Genomic DNA, 23,038 nt, shown 5'->3' with positions numbered 1-23,038 from the left:
CAGTCTCCTCTCACTGGGAATATCTATACAGTCTCACTGGGAACAGCAGTCTCCACTTACTGGGAATATCAGTCTCCTCTCACTGGGAATATTTTTTCTGTCTCACTGGGAATATCATTCACTTCTAACTGGGAATATCAGCTCCCTTTCACTGGGAATATCTATTCTGTCTCACTGGGAATATCAGTCTCCTCTCATTGGGAATATCTATTCTTTCTCATTGGGAATATCAGTCTACTCTCACTGGGAATATCAGTCTCCTCTCACTGGAAATATCAGTAGCCTTTCAGTGGGAATATCTAATCTCTCTCAGTGGGAATATCAATCTCCTCTAACTGGAATTATCAGTAGCCTTTCAGAGGGAATATCTATTCTGTCTCACTGGGAATATCAGTCTTCTCTCATTGGGAATATCACTCTCCTCTCAATAGGAATGTCTATTTTGTCTCATTGGGAATATCAGTCTCCTCTCACTGGGAATATCTATTTTGACTCACTGCTAATATCAGTCTTCTCTGACTGGGAATATCAGTCTCTTCTCACAAGGAATATCAGTCTCCTCTCACTGGGAATATCTATTCCGTCTCAGAGGGAATATAAGTCTCCTCGCACTGGGAATATCAGAATCTTCTCAATGGGAATATCTATTCTGTCTCAGTGGGAATATCAGTCTCCTGTCACTGGGAATATCTATTCTGTCTCACTGGGAATATCTATTCTGTCTCACAAGGAATATCAGTCTCCTCTCACTGGAAATATCTATTCTGACTCACTAGGAATATCAGTCTCCTGTCACTGGGAATATCAATATTGGCTCACTGTGAATATCAGTCTCCTCTCACTGGGAATATCAGTCTCCTCTCACTGGGAATATCTATACTGTCTCACTGGGAATTGCAGTCTCCACTCACTGGGAATATCAGTCTCCTCTTACTGGGAATATCAGTTCCCTTTCACTGGGAATATCTATTCTGTCTCCTTGGGAATATCATTCGCCTTTCACTGGGAATATCTATTCTGTCTCACTGGGAATATCAGTCTCCTCTCATTGGGAATATCTATTCTTTCTCATTGGGAATATCAGTCTCCTCTCACTGGGAATATCTATTCTGTCTCACTGGGAATATCAGTCCCCTCTCACTGGGAATATCTATTCTGTCTCCGTTGGAATATCAGTCTCCTCTCACTGGGAATATCAGTCTCCTCTCACTGGGAATATTTTTTCTGTCTCACTGGGAATATCATTCTCTTCTAACTGGGAATATCAGCTCCCTTACACTGGGAATATGTATTCTGTCTCACAGGGAATATCAGTCTCCTCTCACTGGGAATGTCTATTTTGTCTCATTGGGAATATCAGTCTCCTCTCACTGGGAATATCAGTAGCCTTTCATTGGGAATATCTAATCTGTCTCAGTGGGAATATCAGTCTCCTCTAACTGGAATTATCAGTAGCCTTTCAGAGGGAATATCTATTCTGTCTCACTGGGAATATCAGTCTTCTCTCATTGGGAATATCACTCTCCTCTCACTTGGAATGTCTATTCTGTCTCATTGGGAATATCAGTCTCCTCTCACTGGGAATATCTATTTTGATCACTGCTAATATCAGTCTTCTCTGACTGGGAATATCAGTCTCTTCTCACTGGGAATATCTATTCCGTCTCAGAGGGAATATAAGTCTCCTTGCACTGGGAATATCAGAATCTTCTCAATGGGAATATCTATTCTGTCTCAGTGGGAATATCAGTCTCCTGTCACTGGGAATATCTATTCTGTCTCACTGGGAATATCTATTCTGTCTCACGAGGAATATCAGTCTCCTCTCACTGGAAATATCTATTCTGACTCACTAGGAATATCAGTCTCCTGTCACTGGGAATATCAATATTGGCTCACTGTGAATATCAGTCTCCTCTCACTGGGAATATCAGTCTCCTCTCACTGGGAATATCTATACTGTCTCACTGGGAATTGCAGTCTCCACTCACTTGGAATATCAGTCTCCTCTTACTGGGAATATCAGTTCCCTTTCACTGGGAATATCTATTCTGTCTCCTTGGGAATATCAATCGCCTTTCACTGGGAATATCTATTCTGTCTCACTGGGAATATCAGTCTCCTCTCATTGGGAATATCTATTCTTTCTCATTGGGAATATCAGTCTCCTCTCACTGGGAATATCTATTCTGTCTCACTGGGAATATCAGTCCCCTCTCACTGGGAATATCTATTCTGTCTCCGTTGGAATATCAGTCTCCTCTCACTGGGAATATCAGTCTCCTCTCACTGGGAATATTTTTTCTGTCTCACTGGGAATATCATTCTCTTCGAACTGGGAATATCAGCTCCCTTACACTGGGAATATGTATTCTGTCTCACAGGGAATATCAGTCTCCTCTCACTGGGAATATCAGTAGCCTTTCTTTGGGAATATCTAATCTGTCACAGTGGGAATATCAGTCTCCTCTAACTGGAATTATCAGTAGCCTTTCAGAGGGAATATCTATTCTGTCTCACTGGGAATATCAGTCTTCTCTCATTGGGAATATCACTCTCCTCTCACTTGGAATGTCTATTCTGTCTCATTGGGAATATCAGTCTCCTCTCACTGGGAATATCTATTTTGACTCACTGCTAATATCAGTCTTCTCTGACTGGGAATATCAGTCTCTTCTCACTGGGATTATCAGTCTCCTCTCACTGGGAATATCTATTCCGTCTCAGAGGGAATATCAGTCTCCTCGCACTGGGAATATCAGAATCTTCTCAATGGAAATATCTATTCTGTCTCAGTGGGAATATCAGTCTCCTGTCACTGGGAATATCTATTCTGTCTCACTGGGAATATCTATTCTGTCTCACGAGGAATATCAGTCTCCTCTCACTGGAAATATCTATTCTGACTCACTGGGAATATCAGTCTCCTGTCACTGGGAATATCAATATTGGCTCAATGTGAATATCAGTCTCCTCTCACTGGGAATATCAGTCTCCTCTCACTGGGAATATCTATACTGTCTCACTGGGAATAGCAGTCTCCACTTACTGGGAATATCAGTCTCCTCTCACTGGGAATATCAGTCCCCTTTCACTGGGAATATCTATTCTGTCTCACTGGGAATATCAGTCTCATCTCATTGGGAATATCTATTATTTCTCATTGGGAATATCAGTCTACTCTCACTGGGAATATCAGTCTCAACTCACTGGGAATATCTATTCTGTCTCAGTGGCAATATCAGTCTCCTCTAACTGGGAATATTTTTTCTGACTCACTGGGAATATCATTCTCCTCCAACTGGGAATATCAGCTCCCTTACACTGGGAATATGTATTCTGTCTCACAGGGAATATCAGTCTCCTCTCACTGGGAATGTCTATTCTGTCTCATTGGGAATATCAGTCTCCTCTCACTGGGAATATCAGTAGCCTTTCAGTGGGAATATCTAATCTCTCTCAGTGGGAATATCAGTCTCCTCTAACTGGAATTATCAGTAGCCTTTCAGAGGGAATATCTATTCTGTCTCACTGGGAATATCAGTCTTCTCTCACTGGGAATATCACTCTCCTCTAACTAGGAATGTCTATTCTGTCTCATTGGGAATATCAGTCTCCTCTCACTGGGAATATCTATTCCGTCTCAGAGGGAATATCAGTCTCCTCGCACTGGGAATATCAGAATCTTCTCAATGGGAATATCTATTCTGTCTCAGTGGGAATATCAGTCTCCTGTCACTGGGAATATCTATTCTGTCTCACTGGGAATATCTATTCTGTCTCACGAGGAATATCAGTCTCCTCTCACTGGAAATATCTATTCTGACTCACTGGGAATATCAGTCTCCTGTCACTGGGAATATCAATATTGGCTCACTGTGAATATCAGTCGCCTCTCACTGGGAATATCAGTCTCCTCTCACTGGGAATATCTATACTGTCTCACTGGGAATAGCAGTCTCCACTTACTGGGAATATCAGTCTCCTCTCACTGGGAATATCATTCCCCTTTCACTGGGAATATCTATTCTGTCTCACTGGGAATATCAGTCTCATCTCATTGGGAATATCTATTATTTCTCATTGGGAATATCAGTCTACTCTCACTGGGAATATCAGTCTCCTCTCACTGGGAATATCTATTCTGTCTCAGTGGCAATATCAGTCTCCTCTAACTGGGAATATTTTTTCTGTCTCACTGGGAATATCATTCTCCTCCAACTGGGAATATCAGCTCCCTTACACTGGGAATATGTATTCTGTCTCACAGGGAATATCAGTCTCCTCTCACTGGGAATGTCTATTCTGTCTCATTGGGAATATCAGTCTCCTCTCACTGGGAATATCAGTAGCCTTTCAGTGGGAATATCTAATCTCTCTCAGTGGTAATATCAGTCTCCTCTAACTGGAATTATCAGTAGCCTTTCAGAGGGAATATCTATTCTGTCTCACTGGGAATATCAGTCTTCTCTCATTGGGAATATCACTCTCCTCTAACTAGGAATGTCTATTCTGTCTCATTGGGAATATCAGTCTCCTCTCACTGGGAATATCTATTTTGACTCACTGCTAATATCAGTCTTCTCTGACTGGGAATATCAGTCTCTTCTCACTGGGAATATCAGTCTCCTCTCATTGGGAATATCTATTCTTTCTCATTGGGAATATCAGTCTACTCTCAGTGGGAATATCAGTCTCCTCTCACTGGAATATCAGTAGCCTTTCAGTGGGAATATCTAATCTCTCTCAGTGGGAATATCAGTCTCCTCTAACTGGAATTATCAGTAGCCTTTCAGAGGGAATATCTATTCTGTCTCACTGGGAATATCAGTCTTCTCTCATTGGGAATATCACTCTCCTCTCACTAGGAATGTCTATTTTGTCTCATTGGGAATATCAGTCTCCTCTCACTGGGAATATCTATTTTGAATCAATGCTAATATCAGTCTTCTCTGACTGGGAATATCAGTCTCTTCTCACTGGGAATATCTATTCCGTCTCAGTGGGAATATCAGTCCCCTCGCACTGGGAATATCAGTCTCTTCTCACTGGGAATATCAGTCTCCTCTCACTGGGAATATCTATTCCGTCTCAGTGGGAATATCAGTCCCCTCGCACTGGGAATATCAGAATCTTCTCAATGGGAATATCTATTCTGTCTCAGTGGGAATATCAGTCTCCTGTCACTGGGAATATCTATTCTGTCTCACTGGGAATATCTATTTTGTCTCACGAGGAATATCAGTCTCCTCTCACTGCAAATATCTATTCTGACTCACTAGGAATATCAGTCTCCTGTCACTGGGAATATCAATATTGGCTCACTGTAAATATCAGTCTCCTCTCACTGGGAATATCAGTCTCCTCTCACTGGGAATATCTATACAGTCTCACTGGGAACAGCAGTCTCCACTTACTGGGAATATCAGTCTCCTCTCACTGGGAATATTTTTTCTGTCTCACTGGGAATATCATTCACTTCTAACTGGGAATATCAGCTCCCTTTCACTGGGAATATCTATTCTGTCTCACTGGGAATATCAGTCTCCTCTCATTGGGAATATCTATTCTTTCTCATTGGGAATATCAGTCTACTCTCACTGGGAATATCAGTCTCCTCTCACTGGGAATATCAGCAGCCTTTCAGTGGGAATATCTAATCTCTCTCAGTGGGAATATCAGTCTCCTCTAACTGGAATTATCAGTAGCCTTTCAGAGGGAATATCTATTCTGTCTCACTGGGAATATCAGTCTTCTCTCATTGGGAATATCACTCTCCTCTCAATAGGAATGTCTATTTTGTCTCATTGGGAATATCAGTCTCCTCTCACTGGGAATATCTATTTTGACTCACTGCTAATATCAGTCTTCTCTGACTGGGAATATCAGTCTCTTCTCACATGGAATATCAGTCTCCTCTCACTGGGAATATCTATTCCGTCTCAGAGGGAATATAAGTCTCCTCGCACTGGGAATATCAGAATCTTCTCAATGGGAATATCTATTCTGTCTCAGTGGGAATATCAGTCTCCTGTCACTGGGAATATCTATTCTGTCTCACTGGGAATATCTATTCTGTCTCACAAGGAATATCAGTCTCCTCTCACTGGAAATATCTATTCTGACTCACTAGGAATATCAGTCTCCTGTCACTGGGAATATCAATATTGGCTCACTGTGAATATCAGTCTCCTCTCACTGGGAATATCAGTCTCCACTCACTGGGAATATCAGTCTCCTCTTACTGGGAATATCAGTTCCCTTTCACTGGGAATATCTATTCTGTCTCCTTGGGAATATCATTCGCCTTTCACTGGGAATATCTATTCTGTCTCACTGGGAATATCAGTCTCCTCTCATTGGGAATATCTATTCTTTCTCATTGGGAATATCAGTCTCCTCTCACTGGGAATATCTATTCTGTCTCCTTGGGAATATCAGTCCCCTCTCACTGGGAATATCTATTCTGTCTCCGTTGGAATATCAGTCTCCTCTCACTGGGAATATCAGTCTCCTCTCACTGGGAATATTTTTTCTGTCTCACTGGGAATATCATTCTCTTCTAACTGGGAATATCAGCTCCCTTACACTGGGAATATGTATTCTGTCTCACAGGGAATATCAGTCTCCTCTCACTGGGAATGTCTATTTTGTCTCATTGGGAATATCAGTCTCCTCTCACTGGGAATATCAGTAGCCTTTCATTGGGAATATCTAATCTGTCTCAGTGGGAATATCAGTCTCCTCTAACTGGAATTATCAGTAGCCTTTCAGAGGGAATATCTATTCTGTCTCACTGGGAATATCAGTCTTCTCTCATTGGGAATATCACTCTCCTCTCACTTGGAATGTCTATTCTGTCTCATTGGGAATATCAGTCTCCTCTCACTGGGAATATCTATTTTGATCACTGCTAATATCAGTCTTCTCTGACTGGGAATATCAGTCTCTTCTCACTGGGAATATCTATTCCGTCTCAGAGGGAATATAAGTCTCCTTGCACTGGGAATATCAGAATCTTCTCAATGGGAATATCTATTCTGTCTCAGTGGGAATATCAGTCTCCTGTCACTGGGAATATCTATTCTGTCTCACTGGGAATATCTATTCTGTCTCACGAGGAATATCAGTCTCCTCTCACTGGAAATATCTATTCTGACTCACTAGGAATATCAGTCTCCTGTCACTGGGAATATCAATATTGGCTCACTGTGAATATCAGTCTCCTCTCACTGGGAATATCAGTCTCCTCTCACTGGGAATATCTATACTGTCTCACTGGGAATTGCAGTCTCCACTCACTTGGAATATCAGTCTCCTCTTACTGGGAATATCAGTTCCCTTTCACTGGGAATATCTATTCTGTCTCCTTGGGAATATCAATCGCCTTTCACTGGGAATATCTATTCTGTCTCACTGGGAATATCAGTCTCCTCTCATTGGGAATATCTATTCTTTCTCATTGGGAATATCAGTCTCCTCTCACTGGGAATATCTATTCTGTCTCACTGGGAATATCAGTCCCCTCTCACTGGGAATATCTATTCTGTCTCCGTTGGAATATCAGTCTCCTCTCACTGGGAATATCAGTCTCCTCTCACTGGGAATATTTTTTCTGTCTCACTGGGAATATCATTCTCTTCGAACTGGGAATATCAGCTCCCTTACACTGGGAATATGTATTCTGTCTCACAGGGAATATCAGTCTCCTCTCACTGGGAATATCAGTAGCCTTTCTTTGGGAATATCTAATCTGTCAAAGTGGGAATATCAGTCTCCTCTAACTGGAATTATCAGTAGCCTTTCAGAGGGAATATCTATTCTGTCTCACTGGGAATATCAGTCTTCTCTCATTGGGAATATCACTCTCCTCTCACTTGGAATGTCTATTCTGTCTCATTGGGAATATCAGTCTCCTCTCACTGGGAATATCTATTTTGACTCACTGCTAATATCAGTCTTCTCTGACTGGGAATATCAGTCTCTTCTCACTGGGATTATCAGTCTCCTCTCACTGGGAATATCTATTCCGTCTCAGAGGGAATATCAGTCTCCTCGCACTGGGAATATCAGAATCTTCTCAATGGGAATATCTATTCTGTCTCAGTGGGAATATCAGTCTCCTGTCACTGGGAATATCTATTCTGTCTCACTGGGAATATCTATTCTGTCTCACGAGGAATATCAGTCTCCTCTCACTGGAAATATCTATTCTGACTCACTGGGAATATCAGTCTCCTGTCACTGGGAATATCAATATTGGCTCAATGTGAATATCAGTCTCCTCTCACTGGGAATATCAGTCTCCTCTCACTGGGAATATCTATACTGTCTCACTGGGAATAGCAGTCTCCACTTACTGGGAATATCAGTCTCCTCTCACTGGGAATATCAGTCCCCTTTCACTGGGAATATCTATTCTGTCTCACTGGGAATATCAGTCTCATCTCATTGGGAATATCTATTATTTCTCATTGGGAATATCAGTCTACTCTCACTGGGAATATCAGTCTCCTCTCACTGGGAATATCTATTCTGTCTCAGTGGCAATATCAGTCTCCTCTAACTGGGAATATTTTTTCTGACTCACTGGGAATATCATTCTCCTCCAACTGGGAATATCAGCTCCCTTACACTGGGAATATGTATTCTGTCTCACAGGGAATATCAGTCTCCTCTCACTGGGAATGTCTATTCTGTCTCATTGGGAATATCAGTCTCCTCTCACTGGGAATATCAGTAGCCTTTCAGTGGGAATATCTAATCTCTCTCAGTGGGAATATCAGTCTCCTCTAACTGGAATTATCAGTAGCCTTTCAGAGGGAATATCTATTCTGTCTCACTGGGAATATCAGTCTTCTCTCACTGGGAATATCACTCTCCTCTAACTAGGAATGTCTATTCTGTCTCATTGGGAATATCAGTCTCCTCTCACTGGGAATATCTATTCCGTCTCAGAGGGAATATCAGTCTCCTCGCACTGGGAATATCAGAATCTTCTCAATGGGAATATCTATTCTGTCTCAGTGGGAATATCAGTCTCCTGTCACTGGGAATATCTATTCTGTCTCACTGGGAATATCTATTCTGTCTCACGAGGAATATCAGTCTCCTCTCACTGGAAATATCTATTCTGACTCACTGGGAATATCAGTCTCCTGTCACTGGGAATATCAATATTGGCTCACTGTGAATATCAGTCGCCTCTCACTGGGAATATCAGTCTCCTCTCACTGGGAATATCTATACTGTCTCACTGGGAATAGCAGTCTCCACTTACTGGGAATATCAGTCTCCTCTCACTGGGAATATCATTCCCCTTTCACTGGGAATATCTATTCTGTCTCACTGGGAATATCAGTCTCATCTCATTGGGAATATCTATTATTTCTCATTGGGAATATCAGTCTACTCTCACTGGGAATATCAGTCTCCTCTCACTGGGAATATCTATTCTGTCTCAGTGGCAATATCAGTCTCCTCTAACTGGGAATATTTTTTCTGTCTCACCGGGAATATCATTCTCCTCCAACTGGGAATATCAGCTCCCTTACACTGGGAATATGTATTCTGTCTCACAGGGAATATCAGTCTCCTCTCACTGGGAATGTCTATTCTGTCTCATTGGGAATATCAGTCTCCTCTCACTGGGAATATCAGTAGCCTTTCAGTGGGAATATCTAATCTCTCTCAGTGGTAATATCAGTCTCCTCTAACTGGAATTATCAGTAGCCTTTCAGAGGGAATATCTATTCTGTCTCACTGGGAATATCAGTCTTCTCTCATTGGGAATATCACTCTCCTCTAACTAGGAATGTCTATTCTGTCTCATTGGGAATATCAGTCTCCTCTCACTGGGAATATCTATTTTGACTCACTGCTAATATCAGTCTTCTCTGACTGGGAATATCAGTCTCTTCTCACTGGGAATATCAGTCTCCTCTCACTGGGAATATCTATTCCCTCTCAGAGGGAATATCAGTCTCCTCGCACTGGGAATATCAGAATCTTCTCAATGGGAATATCTATTCTGTCTCAGTGGGAATATCAGTCTCCTGTCACTGGGAATATCTATTCTGTCTCACTGGGAATATCTATTCTGTCTCACGAGGAATATCAGTCTCCTCTCACTGGAAATATCTATTCTGACTCACTAGGAATATCAGTCTCCTGTCACTGGGAATATCAATATTGGCTCACTGTAAATATCAGTCTCCTCTCACTGGGAATATCAGTCTCCTCTCACTGGGAATATCTATACTGTCTCACTGGGAATAGCAGTCTCCACTTACTGGGAATATCAGTCTCCTCTCACTGGGAATATCAGTCCCCTTTCACTGGGAATATCTATTCTGTCTCACTGGGAATATCAGTCTCATCTCATTGGGAATATCTATTATTTCTCATTGGGAATATCAGTCTACTCTCACTGGGAATATCAGTCTCCTCTCACTGGGAATATCAATTCTTTCTCAGTGGGAATATCAGTCTCCTCTCACGGGGAATCCCTATTCCGTCTCAGCGGGAATATCAGACTCATCTCACTGCGAATATCTATTCTGTCTCAGTGGGAATATCAGTCTCCCCTAACTGGGCATATCTATTCTGTCTCATTGGGAATATCAGTCTCCTCTCGCTGGGAATATCAGTCTCCTCTCACTGGGAATATCTATTCTGTCTCAGTGGGAATATCATTCTCCTCTAACTGGAAATATCAGCCCCCTTACACTGGGACTATCTATTCTGTCTCAGTGGGAATATCAGTCTCCTCTAACTGGGAATATTTTTTCTGTCTCACTGGGAATATCATTCTCCTCCAACTGGGAATATCAGCTCCCTTACACTGGGAATATGTATTCTGTCTCACAGGGAATATCAGTCTCCTCTCACTGGGAATATCAGTAGCCTTTCAGTGGGAATATCTAATCTCTCTCAGTGGGAATATCAGTCTCCTCTAACTGGAATTATCAGTAGCCTTTCAGAGGGAATATCTATTCTGTCTCACTGGGAATATCAATCTTCTCTCATTGGGAATATCACTCTCCTCTAACTAGGAATGTTTATTCTGTCTCATTAGGAATATCAGTCTCCTCTCACTGGGAATAGCTATTTTGACTCACTGCTAATATCAGTCTTCTCTGACTGGGAATATCAGTCTCTTCTCACTGGGAATATCAGTCTCCTCTCACTGGGAATATCTATTCCGTCTCAGAGGGAATATCAGTCTCCTCGCACTGGGAATATCAGAATCTTCTCAATGGGAATATCTATTCTGTCTCAGTGGGAATATCAGTCTCCTCTCACTGGGAATATCTATTCTGTCTCCGTTGGAATATCAGTCTCCTCTCACTGGGAATATCAGTCTCCTCTCACTGGGAATATCAGTCTCCTGTCACTGGAAATATCTATTCTGTCTCACTGGGAATATCTATTCTGTCTCACGAGGAATATCAGTCTCCTCTCACTGGAAATATCTATTCTGACTCACTAGGAATATCAGTCTCCTGTCACTGGGAATATCAATATTGGCTCACTGTGAATATCAGTCTCCTCTCACTGGGAATATCAGTCTCCTCTCACTGGGAATATCTATACTGTCTCACTGGGAATAGCAGTCTCCACTCACTGGGAATATCAGTCTCCTCTCACTGGGAATATCAGTCCCCTTTCACTGGGAATATCTATTCTTTCTCCTTGGGAATATCAATCGCCTTTCACTGGGAATATCTATTCTGTCTCACTGGGAATATCAGTCTCCTCTCATTGGGAATATCTATTCTTTCTCATTGGGAATATCAGTCTCCACTCACTGGGAATATCTATTCTGTCTCCTTGGGAATATCAGTCCCCTCTCACTGGGAATATCTATTCTGTCTCCGTTGGAATATCAGTCTCCTCTCACTGGTAATATCAGTCTCCTCTCACTGGGAATATTTTTTCTGTCTCACTGGGAATATCATTCTCCTCTAACTGGGAATATCAGCTCCCTTACACTGGGAATATGTATTCTGTCTCACAGGGAATATCAGTCTCCTCTCACTGGGAATGTCTATATTGTTTCATTGGGAATATCAGTCTCCTCTCACTGGGAATATCAGTAGCCTTTCATTGGGAATATCTAATCTGTCCCAGTGGGAATATCAGTCTCCTCTAACTGGAATTATCAGTAGCCTTTCAGAGGGAATAGCTATTCTGTCTCACTGGGAATATCAGTCTTCTCTCATTGGGAATATCACTCTCCTCTCACTTGGAATGTCTATTCTGTCTCATTGGGAATATCAGTCTCCTCTCACTGGGAATATCTATTTTGACTCAATGCTAATATCAGTCTTCTCTGACTGGGAATATCAGTCTCTTCTCACTGGGAATATCAGTCTCCTCTCACTGGGAATATCTATTCCGTCTCAGTGGGAATATCAGTCCACTCGCACTGGGAATATCAGAATCTTCTCAATGGGAATATCTATTCTGTCTCAGTGGGAATATCAGTCTCCTGTCACTGGGAATATCTATTCTGTCTCACTGGGAATATCTATTCTGTCTCACGAGGAATATCAGTCTCCTCTCAATGGAAATATCTATTCTGACTCACTAGGAATATCAGTCTCCTGTCACTGGGAATATCAATATTGGCTCACTGTGAATATCAGTCTCCTCTCACTGGGAATATCAGTCTCCTCTCACTGGGAATATCTATACAGTCTCACTGGGAACAGCAGTCTCCACTTACTGGGAATATCAGTCTCCTCTCACTGGGAATATTTTTTCTGTCTCACTGGGAATATCATTCACTTCTAACTGGGAATATCAGCTCCCTTTCACTGGGAATATCTATTCTGTCTCACTGGGAATATCAGTCTCCTCTCATTGGGAATATCTATTCTTTCTCATTGGGAATATCAGTCTACTCTCACTGGGAATATCAGTCTCCTCTCACTGGGAATATCAGTAGCCTTTCAGTGGGAATATCTAATCTCTCTCAGTGGGAATATCAGTCTCCTCTAACTGGAATTATCAGTAGCCTTTCAGAGGGAATATCTATTCTGTCTCACTGGGAATATCAGTCTTCTCTCATTGGGAATATCACTCTCCTCTCACTAGGAATGTCTATTTTGTCTCATTGGGAATATCAGTCTCCTCTCACTGGGAATATCTATTTAGACTCACTGCTAATATCAGTCTTCTCTGACTGGGAATATCAGTCTCTTCTCACTGGGAATATCAGTCTCCTCTCACTGGGAATATCTATTCCGTCTCAGTGGGAATATCAGTCCCCTCGCACTGGGAATATCAGAATCTTCTCAATGGGAATATCTATTCTGTCTCAGTGGGAATATCAGTCTCCTGTCACTGGGAATATCTATTCTGTCTCACTGGGAATATCTATTCTGTCTCACGAGGAATATCAGTCTCCTCTCACTGCAAATATCTATTCTGACTCACTAGGAATATCAGTCTCCTGTCACTGGGAATATCAATATTGGCTCACTGTGAATATCAGTCTCCTCTCACTGGGAATATCAGTCTCCTCTCACTGGGCATATCTATACAGTCTCACTGGGAACAGCAGTCTCCACTTACTGGGAATATCAGTCTCCTCTCACTGGGAATATTTTTTCTGTCTCACTGGGAATATCATTCACTTCTAACTGGGAATACCAGCTCCCTTTCACTGGGAATATCTATTCTGTCTCACTGGGAATATCAGTCTCCTCTCATTGGGAATATCTATTCTTTCTCATTGGGATTATCAGTCTACTCTCACTGGGAATATCAGTCTCCTCTCACTGGGAATATCAGTAGCCTTTCAGTGGGAATATCTAATCTCTCTCAGTGGGAATATCAGTCTCCTCTAACTGGAATTATCAGTAGCCTTTCAGAGGGAATATCTATTCTGTCTCACTGGGAATATCAGTCTTCTCTCATTGGGAATATCACTCTCCTCTCACTAGGAATGTCTATTTTGTCTCATTGGGAATATCAGTCTCCTCTCACTGGGAATATCTATTTTGACTCACTGCTAATATCAGTCTTCTCTGACTGGGAATATCAGTCTCTTCTCACTGGGAATATCAGTCTCCTCTCACTGGGAATATCTATTCCATCTCAGAGGGAATATAAGTCTCCTCGCACTGGGAATATCAGAATCTTCTCAATGGGAATATCTATTCTGTCTCAGTGGGATTATCAGTTTCCTGTCACTGGGAATATCTATTCTGTCTCACTGGGAATATCTATTCTGTCTCACGAGGAATATCAGTCTCCTCTCACTGGAAATATCTATTCTGACTCACTAGGAATATCAGTCTCCTGTCACTGGGAATATCAATATTGGCTCACTGTGAATATCAGTCTCCTCTCACTGGGAATATCAGTCTCCTCTCACTGGGAATATCTATACTGTCTCACTGGGAATTGCAGTCTCCACTCACTGGGAATATCAGTCTCCTCTTACTGGGAATATCAGTTCCCTTTCACTGGGAATATCTATTCTGTCTCCTTGGGAATATCAATCGCCTTTCACTGGGAATATCTATTCTGTCTCACTGGGAATATCAGTCTCCTCTCATTGGGAATATCTATTCTTTCTCATTGGGAATATCAGTCTCCTCTCACTGGGAATATCTATTCTGTCTCACTGGGAATATCAGTCCCCTCTCACTGGGAATATCTATTCTGTCTCCGTTGGAATATCAGTCTCCTCTCACTGGGAATATCAGTCTCCTCTCACTGGGAATATTTTTTCTGTCTCACTGGGAATATCATTCTCTTCTAACTGGGAATATCAGCTCCCTTACACTGGGAATATGTATTCTGTCTCACAGGGAATATCAGTCTCCTCTCACTGGGAATGTCTATTTTGTCTCATTGGGAATATCAGTCTCCTCTCACTGGGAATATCAGTAGCCTTTCATTGGGAATATCTAATCTGTCTCAGTGGGAATATCAGTCTCCTCTAACTGGAATTATCAGTAGCCTTTCAGAGGGAATATCTATTCTGTCTCACTGGGAATATCAGTCTTCTCTCATTGGGAATATCACTCTCCTCTCACTTGGAATGTCTATTCTGTCTCATTGGGAATATCAGTCTCCTCTCACTGGGAATATCTATTTTGACTCACTGCTAATATCAGTCTTCTCTGACTGGGAATATCAGTCTCTTCTCACTGGGAATATCTATTCCGTCTCAGAGGGAATATAAGTCTCCTTGCACTGGGAATATCAGAATCTTCTCAATGGGAATATCTATTCTGTCTCAGTGGGAATATCAGTCTCCTGTCACTGAGAATATCTATTCTGTCTCACTGGGAATATCTATTCTGTCTCACGAGGAATATCAGTCTCCTCTCACTGGAAATATCTATTCTGACTCACTAGGAATATCAGTCTCCTGTCACTGGGAATATCAATATTGGCTCACTGTGAATATCAGTCTCCTCTCACTGGGAATATCAGTCTCCTCTCACTGGGAATATCTATACTGTCTCACTGGGAATTGCAGTCTCCACTCACTGGGAATATCAGTCTCCTCTTACTGGGAATATCAGTTCCCTTACACTGGGAATATCTATTCTGTCTCCTTGGGAATATCAATCGCCTTTCACTGGGAATATCTATTCTGTCTCACTGGGAATATCAGTCTCCTCTCATTGGGAATATCTATTCTTTCTCATTGGGAATATCAGTCTCCTCTCACTGGGAATATCTATTCTGTCTCACTGGGAATATCAGTCTCCTCTCACTGGGAATATCAGTCTCCTCTCACTGGGAATATTTTTTCTGTCTCACTGGGAATATCATTCTCTTCTAACTGGGAATATCAGCTCCCTTACACTGGGAATATGTATTCTGTCTCACAGGGAATATCAGTCTCCTCTCACTGGGAATGTCTATTTTGTCTCATTGGGAATATCAGTCTCCTCTCACTGGGAATATCAGTAGCCTTTCTTTGGGAATATCTAATCTGTCACAGTGGGAATATCAGTCTCCTCTAACTGGAATTATCAGTAGCCTTTCAGAGGGAATATCTATTCTGTCTCACTGGGAATATCAGTCTTCTCTCATTGGGAATATCACTCTCCTCTCACTTGGAATGTCTATTCTGTCTCATTGGGAATATCAGTCTCCTCTCACTGGGAATATCTATTTTGACTCACTGCTAATATCAGTCTTCTCTGACTGGGAATATCAGTCTCTTCTCACTGGGAATATCAGTCTCCTCTCACTGGGAATATCTATTCCGTCTCAGAGGGAATATCAGTCTCCTCGCACTGGGAATATCAGAATCTTCTCAATGGGAATATCTATTCTGTCTCAGTGGGAATATCAGTCTCCTGTCACTGGGAATATCTATTCTGTCTCACTGGGAATATCTATTCTGTCTCACGAGGAATATCAGTCTCCTCTCACTGGAAATATCTATTCTGACTCACTGGGAATATCAGTCTCCTGTCACTGGGAATATCAATATTGGCTCACTGTGAATATCAGTCTCCTCTCACTGGGAATATCAGTCTCCTCTCACTGGGAATATCTATACTGTCTCACTGGGAATAGCAGTCTCCACTTACTGGGAATATCAGTCTCCTCTCACTGGGAATATCAGTCCCCTTTCACTGGGAATATCTATTCTGTCTCACTGGGAATATCAGTCTCATCTCATTGGGAATATCTATTATTTCTCATTGGGAATATCAGTCTACTCTCACTGGGAATATCAGTCTCCTCTCACTGGGAATATCTATTCTGTCTCAGTGGCAATATCAGTCTCCTCTAACTGGGAATATTTTTTCTGTCTCACTGGGAATATCATTCTCCTCCAACTGGGAATATCAGCTCCCTTACACTGGGAAAATGTATTCTGTCTCACAGGGAATATCAGTCTCCTCTCACTGGGAATGTCTATTCTGTCTCATTGGGAATATCAGTCTCCTCTCACTGGGAATATCAGTAGCCTTTCAGTGGGAATATCTAATCTCTCTCAGTGGGAATATCAGTCTCCTCTAACTGGAATTATCAGTAGCCTTTCAGAGGGAATATCTATTCTGTCTCACTGGGAATATCAGTCTTCTCTCATTGGGAATATCACTCTCCTCTAACTAGGAATGTCTATTCTGTCTCATTGGGAATATCAGTCTCCTCTCACTGGGAATATCTATTTTGACTCACTGCTAATATCAGTCTTCTCTGACTGGGAATATCAGTCTCTTCTCACTGGGAATATCAGTCTCCTCTCACTGGGAATATCTATTCCGTCTCAGAGGGAATATCAGTCTCCTCGCACTGGGAATATCAGAATCTTCTCAATGGGAATATCTATTCTGTCTCAGTGGGAATATCAGTCTCCTGTCACTGGGAATATCTATTCTGTCTCACTGGGAATATCTATTCTGTCTCACGAGGAATATCAGTCTCCTCTCACTGGAAATATCTATTCTGACTCACTAGGAATATCAGTCTCCTGTCACTGGGAATATCAACATTGGCTCACTGTAAATATCAGTCTCCTCTCACTGGGAATATCAGTCTCCTCTCACTGGGAATATCTATACTGTCTCACTGGGAATAGCAGTCTCCACTCACTGGGAATATCAGTCTCCTCTCACTGGGAATATCAGTCCCCTTTCACTGGGAATATCTATTCTGTCTCCTTGGGAATATCAATCGCCTTTCACTGGGAATATCTATTCTTTCTCACTGGGAATATCAGTCTCCTCTCATTGGGAATATCTATTCTTTCTCATTGGGAAAATCAGTCTCCTCTCATTGGGAATATCTATTCTGTCTCACTGGGAATATCATTCCCCTCTCACTGGGAATATCTATTCTGTCTCAGTGGGAATATCAGTCTCCTCTCACTGGGAATATCTATTCTGTCTCAATGGTAATATCAGTCTCCTCTCCCTGGGCATATCTATTCTGTCTGACTGCGAATATCAGTCTCCTCTCACGGGGAATATCTATTCTGTCTCAGTGGGAATATCAGTCTCCTCTCATTGGGAATATCTATTCTGTATCATTGGGAATATCAGTCTCATCGCACTGGGAATATCTAATCTGTCTCAGTGGGAATATAAGTCTCCTCTCAGTGGGAATATGTATTCTGTCTCACTGGGAATATCTCTTCGGTCTCACTGGGAATATCAGTCACCTCTCACTGGGAATATCTATTCTGTCTCAGTGGGAATATCAGTCTCCTCTCACTGGGAATATCAGAATCATCTCAATGGGAATATCTATTCTGTCTCAGTGGGAATATCAGTCTCCTCTCACTGGGAATATCTATTCTGTCTCAATGGTAATATCAGTCTCCTCTCACTGGGTATATCTATTCTGTCTGACTGCGAATATCAGTCTCCTCTCACGGGGAATATCTATTCTGTCTCAGTGGGAATATCAGTCTCCTCTCATTGGGAATATCTATTCTGTATCAGTGGGAATATCAGTCTCATCGCACTGGGAATATCTATTATGTCTCAGTGGGAATATAAGTCTCCTCTCAGTGGGAATATGTATTCTGTCTCACTGGGAATATCTATTCTGTCTCACTGGGAATATCAGTCACCTCTCACTGGGAATATCTATTCTGTCTCCGTTAGAATATCAGTCTCCTCTCACTGGGAATATCAGTCTCTTCTCACTGGGTATATCAGTCTCCTCTCACTGGGAATATCAATTCTGTCTCAGTGGGAATATTAGTCTTATCTCACTGGGAATATCTATTCTGTCTCAGTGGGAATATCAGTCTCCCCTAACTGAGAATATCTATTCTGTCTCAGTGGGAATATCAGTCTCCTCTCGCTGGGAATATCAGTCTCCTCTCACTGGGAATATCTATTCTGTCTCAGTGGGAATATCAGTCTCCTCTCCCTGGGAATATCAGTCTCCTCTCACTGGGAATATTTTTTCTGTCTCACTGGGAATATCATCCTCCTTACACTGGGAATATCTATTCTGTCTCACAGGGAATATCAGTCTCCTCTCCGTGGGAATGTCTATTCTGTCTATTGGGAATATCAGTCTCCTCTCACTGGGAATATCAGTAGCCTTTCAGTGGGAATATCTAATCTGTCTCAGTGGGAATATCAGTCTCCTCTAACTGGGAATATCAGTAGCCTTTCAGTGGGAATATCTATTTTGTCACACTGGGAATATCAGTTTCCTCTCACTGGGAGTATCAGTCTCTTCTGACTGGGAATATCAGTCTCCTCTCAGTGGGAATATCTATTCTGTCTCGGTGGGAATATTAGTCTCCTCTCACTGGGAATATCCGTCTCTTCTCACTGGGAATATCTATTCTGTCTCACTGGGAATATCAGTCTTCTCTCATTGGGAATATCACTCTCCTCTCACTAGGAATGTCTATTTTGTCTCATTGGGAATATCAGTCTCCTCTCACTGGGAATATCTATTTAGACTCACTGCTAATATCAGTCTTCTCTGACTGGGAATATCAGTCTCTTCTCACTGGGAATATCAGTCTCCTCTCACTGGGAATATCTATTCCATCTCAGTGGGAATATCAGTCCCCTCGCACTGGGAATATCAGAATCTTCTCAATGGGAATATCCATTCTGTCTCAGTGGGAATATCAGTCTCCTGTCACTGGGAATATCTATTCTGTCTCACTGGGAATATCTATTCTGTCTCACGAGGAATATCAGTCTCCTCTCACTGCAAATATCTATTCTGACTCACTAGGAATATCAGTCTCCTGTCACTGGGAATATCAATATTGGCTCACTGTGAATATCAGTCTCCTCTCACTGGGAATATCAGTCTCCTCTCACTGGGAATATCTATACAGTCTCACTGGGAACAGCAGTCTCCACTTACTGGGAATATCAGTCTCCTCTCACTGGGAATATTTTTTCTGTCTCACTGGGAATATCATTCACTTCTAACTGGGAATATCAGCTCCCTTTCACTGGGAATATCTATTCTGTCTCACTGGGAATATCAGTCTCCTCTCATTGGGAATATCTATTATGTCTCAGTGGGAATATCAGTCTCCTCTAACTGGGCATATCAGTCTCCTTTCACTGGGAATATCAGTATCCTTTCACTGGGAATATCAGTCTCCTTACAGTGGGAATATCTATTCTATCTCACTGGGAATATCAGTCTCCTTTCACTGGGAATATCAGTCTCCTGTCACTGGGAATATCTATCCTGTCTCACTGGGAATATCAGTCTCCTCTCACTGGAAATATCTATTCTGTCTCAATAGGAATATCAGTCTCCTGTCACTGGGAATATCAATACTGGCTCACTGGGTATATTAGTCACCTCTCACTGGCAATATCAGTCTCCTCTCACTGGGAACATCTATACTGTCTCACTGGGAATAGCAGTCTCCTCTCACTGGGAATATCAGTCTCCTTTCACTGGGAATATCTATTTTGTCTCATGGGGAATATCAGTCGCCTTTCACTGGGAATATCTATTCTGCCTCACAGGGAATATCAGTCTCTTCTCATTGGGAATATCTATCCTTTCTCATTGGGAATATCAGTGTACTCTCACTGAAAATATCAGTCTCTTCTCACTGGGAATATCAGTCTACTCTCACTGGGAATATCTATTCTGTCTCACTGGGAATATCAGTCTCCTCTCACTGGGAATATCAATCTCCTCTCACTGGGAATATCTAGTCTGTCTCACTTTGAATAATGGTCTCCTTTCACTGGGAATATCAGTCTCCTTTCACTGGGAATAACTATTCTGGCTCATTGGGAATTTCAGTCGCCTTTCACTGTGAATATCTATTCTGCCTCACAGGGAATATCAGTCTCCTCTCATTGGGAACATCTATAATTTCTCATTGGGAATATCGGTCTACTCTCACTGGGAATTTCAGTCTCTTCTCACTGGGAATATCAGTCTCCTCTCACTGGGAATATCAGTCTCCTCTCAGTGGGAGTATCAGTCTCCTCTCACTGCGAATATCTATTCTGTCTCATTGGGAATATCAGTCTCCACTCACTGGGAATATCAGTAGCCTTTCAGTGGGAATATCTATTCTGTCTCACTGGGAATATGAGTCTCATCTCACAGGGAATATCAGACTCCTCTCACTGGGAATATCAATTCTGTCTCAGTGGGAATATCAGTCTCCTCACACGGGGAATATCTATTCCGTCTCAGCGGGAATATCTGTCTCATCTCACCTGGAATATCTATTCTGTCTCAGTGGGAATATCAGTCTCCTCTCACTGGGAATATCAGTCTCCTCTCACTGGGAATATCTATACTGTCTCACTGGGAATAGCAGTCTCCACTTACTGGGAATATCAGTCTCCTCTCACTGGGATTATCAGTCCCCTTTCACTGGGAATATCTATTCTGTCTCACTGGGAATATCAGTCTCCTCTCATTGGGAATATCTATTCTTTCTCATTGGGAATATCAGTCTCCTCTCACTGGGAATATATATTCTGTCTCAGTGGGAATATCAGTCTCCTCTCACTGCGAATATCAGAATCTTCTCAATGGGAATATCTATTCTGTCTCAGTGGGAATATCAGTCTCCTCTCACTGGGAATATCTATTCTTTCTCACTGGTAATATCAGTCTCCTCTCACTGGGTATATCTATTCTGTCTGACTGCGAATATCAGTCTCCTCTCACGGGGAATATCATTTCTGTCTCAGTGGGAATATCAGTCTCCTCTCATTGGGAATATCTATTCTGTAAAAGTGGGAATATCAATCTCATCGCACTGGGAATATCTATTCTGTCTCAGTGGGAATATAAGTCTCCTCTCAGTGGGAATATGTATTCTGTCTCACTGGGAATATCAGTCTCCTCTCACTGGGAATATCTATTCTGTCTCACTGGGAATATCAGACCCTCTCACTGGGAATATCTATTCTGTCTACGTTGGAATATCAGTCTCCTCTCACTGGGAATATCTGTCTCTTCTCACTGGGAATATCAGTCTCCTCTCACTGGGAATATCTATTCTGTCTCGCTGGGAACTGCAGTTTCTTCTCACTGGGAATATCAGTCTCCTCTCAATGCGAATATCTATTCTGTCTCACTGGGAATATCAGTCTCCTCTCACTGGGAATATCAGTAGCCTTTCAGTGGGAATATCTATTCTGTCTCACTGGGAATATGAGTCCCCTCTCACAGGGAATATCAGTCTCATCTCACTGGGAATATCTATTCTGTCTCAGTGGGAATATCAGTCTCCCCTAACTGGGAATATCTATTCTGTCTCAGTGGGAATATCAGTCTCCTCTCGCTGGGAATATCATTCTCCTCTCACTGAGAATATCTATTCTGTCCCAGTGGGAATATGAGTCTTCTCTCCCTGGGAATATCAGTCTCCTCTCACTGGGAATATTTTTTCTGTCTCACTGGGAATATCATTCTCCTCTTACTGGGAATATCAGCCATCTTACACTGGGAATATCTATTCTGTCTCACAGGGAATATCAGTCTCCTCTCACTGGGAATGTCTATTCTGTCTATTGGGAATATCAGGCTCCGCTCACTGGGAATATCAGTAGCCTTTCAGTGGGAATATCTAATCTGTCTCAGTCGGAATATCTGTCTCCTCTAACAGGGAATATCAGTAGCCGTTCAGTGGGAATATCTATTTTATCTCACTGGGAATATCAGTTTCCTCTGACTGGGAATATCAGTCTCTTCTCACTGGGAATATCAATCTCCTCTCACTAGCAATATCTATTCTGTCTCGGTGGGAATATTAGTCTCCTCTCATTGGGAATATCAGTCTCTTCTCACTGGGAATATCTATTCTGTCTCAGTGGGAATATCAGTCTCCTCTCACCGGGAATATCTATTCTGTCTCACTGGGAATATCAGTCTCCTCTCACTGGGAATATCTATTCTGTAAAACTGGGAATATCAGTCTCCTCTCACTGGGAATATCTATTATGTCTCAGTGGGAATATCTGTCTCCTCTAACTGGGCATATCAGTCTCCTTTCACTGGGAATATCAGTATCCTTTCACTGGGAATATCAGTCTCCTTACAGTGGGAATATCTATTCTATCTCACTGGGAAT

The sequence above is a fragment of the Carcharodon carcharias genome (genome assembly GCF_017639515.1).
Source record: "Carcharodon carcharias isolate sCarCar2 chromosome 29 unlocalized genomic scaffold, sCarCar2.pri SUPER_29_unloc_1, whole genome shotgun sequence".
Classification (NCBI taxonomy): domain Eukaryota; kingdom Metazoa; phylum Chordata; class Chondrichthyes; order Lamniformes; family Lamnidae; genus Carcharodon; species Carcharodon carcharias.
The sequence above is the reverse complement of the archived record's forward strand: the minus strand, read 5'-3'. Positions refer to the sequence as shown.